The 12049-nt window shown below is 33.3% G+C and overlaps 2 pseudogenes; both read right to left on the bottom strand.

The window, feature by feature from the left end:
- Positions 1 to 1541, bottom strand: part of LOC111383802 — a 4186-nt pseudogene extending 2645 nt beyond the window's left edge.
- A 7887-nt stretch (positions 1542 to 9428) lies between these two features.
- The window catches only part of LOC111383798, a 7315-nt pseudogene continuing 4694 nt past the window's right edge, over positions 9429 to 12049 (bottom strand).

The raw sequence follows: 12049 nt of genomic DNA, 5'->3' as shown, positions 1-12049 counted from the left end.
CTGGCTTCTAGCCTCTGCATTCTGCACTGAAATGGAATTTCCAAGGCATGTCTCACTCGTGCACCCATTTTCATGTCAATTTTTCCCAGCATTTCTTTGAGGTTCATAGTTGTGAATTCTCTTGCCTCGTCTAATATATTCTCTCCAGTATATGCCACATGTGAAGCTTCATACAACCTTAACAATCCTGGAACATCCTGGGCCAGGCTTCCCATGAAGTTGCCATTGTGGTCCTGGAAATTCTCGAAAATATCTGAGCACGAGATGAAAGCCAGCTATTTAGGACAAAACATAGGAAAGATTCTTTAAGGAATATTGGGAAACAAATGGACATAAGATTCTTAATCTATGCACTTTGGCTGTTTCCTGAATCCTTCGTTTGTAGTTGAGAAATATATTAAAAAATAAGCATTCACTTTTGCCTTGAGTTTTCCTATACTTTATACATTGATTCTAGTTAGAATAATATTGCTGTCATGATCTTATCAGCCTATATGACATCACAATAACATTAGATGATAGATCCAATTAAATGTAGACTCTTGAAATCATTCAATGTCACATAAATTTGATGATCCTAGCATTACTTTTTTAGTTAAATACTTTCATGTTTTGTATATATATTTTTGGAACAAAATCTATAAACTCTTTTCATTAATTTAGAAGACAAAATCATGCATGACTGACTACGTACCTGCAGAAATCTCATATCCATGTTGTCTAAGGAGGGTGAAGTAGAGAGCACAAGTATGAATACTATGGTCCATTTTCTTCATAACTTTTCCTGAACGTATAATTCTGCCGAGGGCACATTTTGTACTCTCTCTGAAACGATATCCCAAGCCTAGATGTTGAATTTCATCTATTAATTGAAGTGTGTCCAATGGCTCCATACCTTCATCATCAATCATGTATTTCACTGCCTCCTCCAACTTCCTTATGCTACTCTCCTTTGGAACATTCTTCTGCATGCAAATATTAACACAATCCTCAACAAAAGTTTGATTTCAAATTTTGTTCATTAGTCTTGTATAGAGGTCAGATTTTATGTTTCACTTCTAAATATGTCGCATTTTTTCATTTTATTTCATTTTAAATTAATGGATATTATGCTCAAGTCAAATTCTCGACGCCTTTGCGGTTTTCCTTAACATCAAATAAATGTAATGAATTGAAATTTAAACAAGTCGAGTACTTTTCGTTAAGAGCTCCATCTTAAATAATTATAATATAAAAAAAAATACTACCCTCAAGAAGTAAAGTAAAAAAGTAAAAAAAAAAAAAAAATAGAATCCAATACCTGGGGATCATCTCCCATAGACATCATGAACTCATGACTCCAGGAGCTTGGCTTGTAATAGCTAGAGTCTCGTTTAGTAATTGAGTTGTTTGTTTGTTTGTTGGCAATACAACGTATTTGCCACTTTTGTTCGACATTACAAATAACTTCTCTTAAATTGTCTTTGGGAAGGTTTTGAACAAAAGAGGAGTTGAGGGGTAAGAGTTGGACAGTGTTCGCCATCTTTAAATGATGATGCAACAGGGAACACAGTTCTTATTATGTATGCCCACTGTCTTTGGGTAGGAATATATATAAGCACGGTGCATAGGTTTTATGATAATATTTTATACATAGGACTTGAAAATGACAAATTATATAAATTATCTTTATTTTTTTTTTCACATTTTTATTGACTCTATAGTCTTCTTTTAAAGATAAAAAAATTTATTGTTCAAAGCGCGTTTGTTATTCGAGTTCTGAAACTGTGAGAAATTATCTGATCCTTAACACAAATAATGTACTTTTTGTCTGAACATAGAAGATTCCTAAAAAGATAACTAGCATGTTTTGGAGACTCCAGCTCATTCACGTCTTTGAACATGGTCACATGCAACATGCGACGGTAATAAAATAAAATAAAATTTAAAAATAGTCTTATCTTCAAAGATGTAAGAAATCTATTGAATTTTTCATTAAACTATTTGTCCCATAAGGAAGCTAGGTCAAATCAATCAGTGGAGTCACTCCCACCTGTTACATCATCGTCATGCATCTATCGTCATGTTTACTATTTAATATTGACCATTTGAGGCTAACTCATTTAGTCCATTTTCGTAGTTTTTTTTTTTTTTGAAAAATATTGTCCTGAATAATGAATTTTTCAAGAATATGTGATTGTAAAATAATAAAAAAAAATTAAGTTTACCTGTAAAATATTTTATTGTGTGAAGTGTGATTAAAAATAAATATGTAGAAAAATAAATTTTTAAAAAAAATGAGAGACAAACTGTGTCATAAAAGGCAAATGTTAAAAAAGGATAACATTTATTTTTAAATATTTTATTCTCATGTGTAGGTATGACTAATTTCTTCGTAAATGAACTAAGAGCTGGAACCTTTGTAAATAGGTTGAATCGAAACTTTAATGCATAACGTTGGTCTTAGAGTTGGCAATGGGGCGAGTTCAGTCAAGACGAAGGGCAAGCCGAGCATTTTTTGGTTCCATACCTGTCTCGTTACCTATTCAAGGCGTGGCGGGACGGTTGCCCCATTTACGTACCTGTTTATTTATTTATTTTTAATTTTTTATAATTCATTTTATTGTTCCATTCATTCAAGTGAGACAATAATATATTTATTAAATTTTTTTAATTAATTCATTTTTAAAAGTTAAATTATTTAAATATATTTGGTAAAATAAGATTTTTGTTATTTATTATATTTGTTAGATAATTTTAGTCACCATCTTCTATTAGAATTAATGAAAATTCGTGGAGTTTTTTCCATTTAAAGTATTGAATTCTTTATATATATATATATATATATATAAAAGGGGAGGGGCCCCTAATACCCGTACCCACCCCATACTTGTCTCGTGGCGGGATCAATTACCCTATTAAGTGAGATCGGACAGTGTCCACAGGTTTGACAGGTATTTTTGTCATCTCTAGTTGGTCTGCTGGAGTAGCACATTAAAAAAAAAATCAATGAAGTCTAAAATAAATAAGTTATATTCAATTTTCTAAAAAAATGGTTATTATGTGAACATATAAAATTTATAGGAATAAAACTAATTAAATCACACGTTCAAAGCATTTTAATGTTATTAAAATTGGAAGTATGTTCTGGGCTCTCCAGTTCGTTCACGATGGATGACATGCAAGGGTGACGACAAATACAATTTGTCTTATTTTCAAAGGTTTAAGCACAGGAAAGAACAAAGAAAGCTACAAATTCCAGTTGTCCTGCAAGGTAGGTCAATTGCATCAGTAGAGTACCTGCCTCGTGCTAGAAAGCTTGTAATTTAATACCTTTGATTTTTCTTTGTTTTCCACCGTATTAATAACATCTACTAAAAGTCTACTCATTTTGATTATTTAGGACCAACTTATTTTGAAGCACATATTAAAAAAAAGAATATATTTATTTATCAATATTTTATTTCTTTGGGTAGGTCAAACTCATTTTTCGACGTTCCAACACTCGAAACCTTCGTAAGTAGGTTAAAACAGAACTCGAAATACATGACCTTAGTGTGCTCGATAGCAAGTTAAACTACAGAATACTTATACCAAGTACATTAAAAAGAGGGTTTTGAAAGTGGGCCCGAAATTTCCAGGGAAGACACATGTCCCCCTTGGAAATCTCCAGCTCATGTGGCTCAGGATAAGTAGCATGACTCAAAAGGATAAGAAGATAAAATATACTCTACAACGATGAAGCAAATAAAAATATAATTTATGATAGAAAGTCTAAAGGATAAATAAAATTCAATTTATTAAAGTAGTTACTATGTGAACAGAGAAACTTCATAGGAGGAAAATTAATTAAATCCCACGTTTAAAACATTTTCTATTTATAAAGTTGTCGTTTGCGATGGATGACGTACAAGGATATCAAAAAAAAGAAAATGCAATTTATCCTATTTTCAAAGGTTTAAGCCAATGAAAGAACAAAGAAAGCTATCAAACTCCACTTGTCCCACAAAGGTAGGTCAAATGCATAGTAGAGTACCTGCCTATAGTGCTAGAAATGTTGTAATTTAACACCCTGGTGGCTTTTTTCTTTTTTTTCCCCTCCTCTTTTTCCTTTGTTTTTTACTACCTTTATAACATCTACTAAAAGTTTAATAATAACGAATAGTTGGTGCAAATGAAAATGTTCATTTTGATTATATAAGACCAACTCATTTAAAAGTATATGTTAAAGAAAAATTACATTTAATTACTTACTTTTTATTTCCTTGCGTATATCGAACTCATTTTTTAACGTTTCAACACTCGAAATCTTCATAAATAGCTTAAAACGAAACTCGAATTCATGAACTCAGTGTGTTCGAATGACAACTTAAAAAAAAAACATTCGTACCAATTATTAATATGAAAAGATAACAGGATAAAATACACTCAACAATGATGAGACGAAAACAAAGAAATATGAATTCATGATAAGAAAGAAAATTAGGATATTAAATTTTCTAAGTAGTAGTTTTTGTCTGAATTAATAACATATCCAAAACATTTCAGTGTTATTATATTTAGGAGTCTACAAGTTCACTGAACATAAGCTTTGACAACGACGGATCACATGCAAATTTAACAACAAAAATAATCTTATGTTCATACATATATTTAAGCCAATTAAAGTTCAAAGATAAGCTACCAACTCCACTTGTACGACAACCTTTTTTTTTTTTTTTTTTTTAACCAATAAGCTTCATCCATCTTTACATCTGCTAAAATCCTAAAATAACATGATGGGAATGGAAAAACAGAAAACAGGTCAATGGTTTTCATAAAACCGACGGTCACGCATTTAATTGATTTTTAAATCGATGAGTTTTTTTTACCTAATCGACCGGATTTTGAGCCCGATTTCATCGGTCGAACCAGCCGAGAATGATCGGTTTTAATTACGTTGGTCAAGGCATGGTTTGTACTCTTTCTCAAGCGGTATCTCAAACCTAGATATTGAATATTATCAATTAATCCAAGAACAACCAATGGCTCCATACTTTCATCGTCAAGCATGTATCTCACTTCCTTTTCCAAGATTACTCAACTTTATAACTTCCCTCCATATGCAACACATAATATATGAACAAGATAAAAAGAAAACACAAAGTGTAATATTAAATATTATAATATGTTAAACAGTTAAAGAAAATATTCAAATGATTAATATGGTTCCTCTCTTATAACTTAAAATTTATATAAATAGTTTAACATGGTATTAGTGATAGAAAAGAGATGAGTTAACGTCTCCTCATTCAGCTATTTGTGAAAATTTTATTATGTGTTTTGGAGTTGTTTATCATTGGTTTGAATTATGAATAGATAATGGTGAATAAGCAGATAGTACTTATAGGTCTAATGAAATATAAGAATAAATATTGATTGGATTGAGTAAAAATAAATTATAAATAGCTGTCAGAAATGTGCATAGTAACAAATAAATCTAGTCTACACATGAAGGATATGTTAAAAGACAAGATTTAATAAGGAAGAAAGAATGTATTTCCCCACTATCGTCCATGAGAGACATTATGAACTCATGAGTCCAATAACTCGGATTATAATGACAGGACTGTTGATTTGTACTCAAGTAGTTAGTTTGTTCATTTGCCACACAACATATTTGCCACTTTCGTTCCATGTTACCAATAGTCACAATTTGTTTGGGAAGGTTTTTAATGAAAGAGGAACAAAGGGGTAGAAGTTGGATAGTATGTGTCATCTAAATTAATATGACACAAGGAACACAAAGAACACAATTTTCCAGCTATGCTTATTATGCTCATAATCTATGGGAAGATATATATATATATATATACACACCACACTTTTTTCCTTCCCAAGGACAATTTTCATTTATTACATCATTAATTTTCAAGATTGCCAAAAAAAAAAAGTGTGCAACACATTGACAACGATACTCAAATCGTTTAACATTGTGCAGCTTCATAATAATGCACATATATAGCCTTTTTGAAACTCACTATTAGTGGTGGCTTCAAATGTTGACTCATGCTCGGTTCCACAAAATTCACCAAGGCCCTCAATTTGAAACAAGGATATCTCTGTTGCACGTTAAACCGATGTGATTCCTTAATCTTTCACAAAAGTTTGATAACGGTATAATAATTTATTTCTTAAGTTCATTTATTCGAAAGAAATTGATATGATTCGTTTACTTGTTATGGGCATCGCCTATTTAATCTGAGAACATGATTTAAATATGATTTTATTTTATTTTAAAAATAATAAATATAAAATAGCAATTCATAGAATATATTAAAAACTAATTTTGATGTTAATGTCAAGTAAATATGTAATCTTTCAACTTCTGGCCACCTAAATAATAATTCTATAATGTACTAAACATGCCAAACCCTAGGCCAAAAAATGGACTCTTAGCATCAAAATTAGGAAACAAAAAATTCTTTCTAGGAGAGAACAAATATTTTTATTTTTTTTTATGCAAAGACATGGGAGAAATTATTCATTTCCAAATATATTACTCAAAAGAACCGGCACAAATGGAGGGGAACTTGTCCATTGAATGATTTACGATACTTTTTCTTTTTAAACAATAGGAAATGGAGATAGTAGAGAAGTTAGATGAGTTGGGTTTAAACAAATTGATCATATGAAATTCATCGTGATTTTGTATCTCTGACTCATGCTCGGTTCCACAAATTCATCGAGGCCCTCAATTTGAAACAAGGATATCTTTGTTGCACGTTAAACCGATGTGATCCCTTAATCTTTCACAAAAGTTTGATAACAGTATAATAATTTATTTCTTAAGTTCATTTATTCAAAAGAAATCGATATGAATGGTTGACTCGTTATGGGCATCGCCTAGTTAATTTGAGAATATGATTTAAATATGATTTTATTTTATTTTAAAAAATAATAAATATAAAACAGCAATTCATAGAATATATTAAAAACTAATTTTGATGTTAATGTCAAGTTAATAGGTAATCTTTCAACTTCTGGCCACCTAAATAATAATTCTATAATGTACTAAACATGCCAAACCCTAGGCCAAAAAAATGGACTCTTAGCATCAAAATTAGGAAACAATGGAGGGGAACTTGTCCATTGAATGATTTGCGATATTTTTTCTTTTTAAACACTAGGAAATGGAGATAGTCGAGAAGTTAGATGAGTTGGGGTTGAACAAATTGATCATATGAAATTCATCATGATTTTGTATCTTTGAATCATGCTCGGTTCCACAAATTCACCGAGGCCCTCAATTTGAAACAAGGATATCTTTGTTGCATGTTAAACCGATGTGATCCCGTAATCTTTCACAAATGTTTGATAAAGGTATAGTAATTTATTTCCTAAGTTCATTTATTCAAAAGAAATTGATATGAATGATTCACTTGTTATAGACATCGCCTAGTGAAACTGGGGACATGATTTAAATATGATTTTATTTTATTTTAAAAATTAATAAATATCAAAATACCAATTCATAGAATATATTAAAAACTAATTTTGATGTTAATGTCAAGTAAATAGGTAATCTTTCAACTTCTATCGACCTAAATAATAGTTCTACAATGTACTAAACATGCCAAACCCTAGAAAATGGACTCTTAGCATCAAAATTAGGAAACAATGGAGGGGAACTTATCCATCGAACGATTTACAATATTTTTTTCTTTTTAAACACTAGGAAATGGAGATAGTAGAGAAATTAGATGAGTTGGATTTGGACAAATTGATCATATGAACTTCATCGTGATTTTGTATCTTTGACTCATGCTCGGTTCCACAAATTCACCAAGGCCCTCCATCTTTGTTGCACATTAAACCGATGTGATCCCTTAATCTTTCACAAAAGTTTGATAACAGTACAATAATTTATTTCTTAAGTTCATTTATTCAAAAGAAATTGATATGAATGGTTCACTTGTTATGGGCATCGCCTAGTTAATCTGGGGAAATGATTTAAATATGATTTTACTTTATTTTAAAAAATAATAAATATCAAAATAGCCATTCATAGAATATATCTAATTTTGATGTTAATGTCAAGTAAATAGGTAGTCTTTCAACTTCTGGCCACCTAAATAATAATTCTACAATGTACTAAACATGCCAAACCCTAGGCCAAAAAATGGACTCTTAGCATCAAAATTAAGAAACAATGGAGGCGAACTTGTCCATTGAACTATTTGTGGTGTTTTATTTGCGACGTTCAAGAAACTTTGCAAAAATGTTACTAGCAATGCTAAAAAAACGTTGCAAAATTTTATTCGCAACATTCAAAAAATATTGCAAAAATGTTATTAGCAACATTCAAAAAATATTGTTGTATCCTTTTATTCTACGACAATATTGAGATTTATAACAAATATCTGAACATTGCTAAAGACTGTCAACAACATTTTTTGAACGTTACAAATAGCTCTTTTACTTGTAATGATAGACAACTTCATATAATAGGAAAAAGGTATGACTGAAATATGTTTTAGCGGGATCTTGTAGATTGCAAGAATTATATCAGCAAGTCTAGTGAGTTTTCTAAGCTAGATCATACTGTAAAATCTTATTATTCATAGTTGAAATTACTGGCTTGATCCCCGGGATTTCTAATCCTATGAAGGATTTTATCCGTCAACAAATCATGTGTCTTTACTATTTTATTGACTATTGTAATAATTCAACATAGGATAAAATTGACTTGATTGATTAAACATCTAAAACAATTAAAAAGTGACTTGTTGCTTTTACTTCGTAATTTTAATTCCGCGATATTCGCCTATTCACCCCCTCTAGGTGATCTTAGGGTCGAACGTCGATATTTCAACAATGTCTTCGTTTGAATATAAAAATGCAATTTATTCAAGTATTTAGTATTACTATACTTGTAAAAAAATTTGTTTAAGGACCTTAAAATTCCTAAGATTGATGGACCCAACATTGAAGATGCTCAAACAAAGAATGGTCCACAGCAAGGTGAAAGTATCAAGCTGTGCAGGCCCAGTGCAACAGTGTTTATGAGAAGCAACGATCCAGAGTCAGATAGAATAGTAAAATGGAAAATGCTGAAGTGCCCGAATTCTGGTGACCGAATGAGTGACCAACCCTCACATGGATCGTGGACCCCGCGTGAATAAAATAATGCCCGACCCTTGAGGTGTAAGTGTTCTGTCATCCCGCATGTTAACCATTATGTTTGTGTAGCATGGTCCTAGTAAAATTCCTCCGACTCTGATGAGTATTTCTACAGACCATTTGTCGCCCAACGTCACGGATTGTCCCAAGATGATAATGGTATTGAAAAGGGACTTAACCTTACTGTACCATTTTTTGCTCAAACTCATCTTTTCAGAGAATAATCAGTTTCCGCAGGAATAAAACACAGCTTTTTCTCATACTTATACTATACAGCCAATACTTCATTCTCTGTAAAAGCCATTTTCCTCAAACCACTTTTTATGATACAGAAAATAAAGGAAAAGAATATGTCCCAGACTATGTACACAGTACACATACATGTAAAAATGGAGATACAAATTTATTTCATGAACAAAGTCTAGGTACAGATTTAGCATTGCTTTGGTTTGATAATCTTGATTTCATCATCTTTGTCATCTGAATTTGCATTTTCCTGCAAAACTTTTCCAATTCCAGCGCTCTCCATTGCATGCCCTGTAAATGTGCTCTGATCCTCTCATTCTCGGTTGAGAAATCGAGATTTCCTGCATAAAGCACAATTTGATCATGGCTTTCGTCTTTCCTACCTGTGCGCTCTGTTTCGTTAAAAATGGGAGAGTTGGTAAAGCTATTTGGTTGGTTTGTGCGTTGAAGCAAGTTTTTGAGTCTGCGCTGCTGAAAGTTAAGGGCTCCGACTGCAGATTTTGATGGGAATTTTGTGTTTGAAGAGAGGAGGTTTAAGGCCTCGGATGATAGTTTCTCATTATCTAGTCCACTACAGACTCTCATTTTTTGTTCTTCGGACAACCCTGAATGAACCTGGAACATTAATTGTCAAACATAAGAATAAAGCACAGGAATGAGCTTTCCATTAAGTCATTTCCCGAGAGATGAACTATATAAATAAGTATCACTATCAAGAAATTAAATCATCATTTTCTGCATGTGCAATCAAATCTGTGATATACATTTCCACGAGAATTCACAGTATATATATATAACATACCTCTAGATACAAATCTACGGAATGGTAGATTCCATCAAAAGAGTCTCTAGCAGAGTCCGGCAGGGCCCTAATTAGAGCCAAGAACTTCGATGGTTTCAGGTGAGGATCGGGAGCTACTTCAGCTATATATAAATCTACTAAGCTCGCCACTTTCTTCAGTCGACTCAATGGCAAACACCATACTCCTTTGGCAAGAAATGATTTCACGAGCCTAATAACAAGATTTACATCGTACAGGTAATGTGCCCGGACTGGAGATGGAACAAGCAAATCGTCTAGTGTTGCTTGATCTAATTGCAAACCAATCATACTCTCCAACTTGTACCTGCAGCATTTGCTTATGTTTACATGTGAAGAAACTCTTAGCATCCCAAACAATCTCTTGTAAGACAACAGTGCTTAAATCAAAAGAATAAAGCATCTCAACAACTGATTCAACCATCCTAATTTTCTCGTCTCAAGAGGTGGAAGCCAATCTTGTTTTTTGGTAATGAAAGAGAAACTTACTGATTATACTATGGTTTAAGTTTCTAGATACCATTGTGTGAGAAGAAGAGAAGCTGAAGTGCTGGTTTTGCTGGGTTCTACCGGGGCGCCCAGGCGCCAGGAGTGGGAGCCTAGGCGCCCAGTTTCTGCCTCTCCGGCAGAAACATGGCGCCTAGGCGCCACTCACATGGCGCCCAGGCGCCCCGTATGTTTAGGCAGACAGAAACCTGGCGCCTAGGCGCCAGGCGCTCCGTATGTTTAGGCAGACAGAAACCTGGCGAGAGTGGCGCCTAGGCGCCCCGAGTGCTGGAGGAAAATCGTTGCATGGCGCCTAGGCGCCCCGATAGGCTATTTAAAGCCATTTTTCCCCCCTTCTCAAAAACACAAGACCTAGAGAGAAAAGAGAGAAAACTTTGGAGAGAATTTTTACAAGATTGAAGGTTGTTCATCTTGGGTATAAATTCAAAGGTATTTTCTTTCTTGGGGATTAACTTGAGGCTTGTTCAAGTAATCCAAACACATTGATTATCATATATTCCATTGGAATTCATTTCTTTCTCATTTTCTTGTTCTTCAAGCATATTGGAAATTTTCACTTTGCCAACTTAGTTTGATCTTTGGGCATTCATTGGGAGGTGTTTTCCCAACAATTTGGTATCAGAGCTACATCCTAAATCAAGGTGGTTAAGCTTCGATTTTGTGGTGAGTTGCTTGAACTTTGTTGTGCACAAGGTGTTTGTGAAAATTCCCAAGTGAACTTTTGTGATTTATTTTCGGTAAACAAGTGAGTAAATCATGTCTACTAGAGGAATGGTGAAGATTGGGAAGTATGAGATAGAAAAATTCAATGGGAAGAATGATTTTTCATATTGGAGAATGCAAATGAAAAATTTGTTGATTTCTCAAAAGTTGCACAAGGCATTGGCGGGAAAGGAGAAGAAGCACGTTGATATGTCGGACGAGGATTGGGAAGAGCTAGATCTTGAGGCACGAGCGTCTATCATTCTTTGACTTGAAAGAGATGTTGCTTTTTTGGTTGATAGTGAGGTAACGGCGGCGGAGGTGTGGACAAAGTTGGAGGCAAACTTCATGACGAAGACTCTAACAAATCGGATCTACTTGAAGTCCAAATTGTATACTTGCAAGATGGATGAAGGTACACCAATCCGGGAGTACGTCAACAAGTTTGATAGGATCATATCGGACTTGAAGGACATAGATGTGGATGTAGATGATGAGGATCAAGCACTTCTACTACTTCTTTCATTGCCAAAGTCTTACGAGAACCTAGTACAAACATTGATGCTTGTGGGTGATAAACTTGTGATGGAGGACACTAGAACGTCACTTCTAGCGGATGATCTTCGAAAGATT

This window comes from Olea europaea, unplaced genomic scaffold, assembly GCF_002742605.1.
Source record: "Olea europaea var. sylvestris unplaced genomic scaffold, O_europaea_v1 scaffold2762, whole genome shotgun sequence".
NCBI classification, from domain to species: domain Eukaryota; kingdom Viridiplantae; phylum Streptophyta; class Magnoliopsida; order Lamiales; family Oleaceae; genus Olea; species Olea europaea.
Note: the sequence above shows the minus strand (reverse complement) of the source record. Positions and strands in the feature narration are given on the sequence as shown.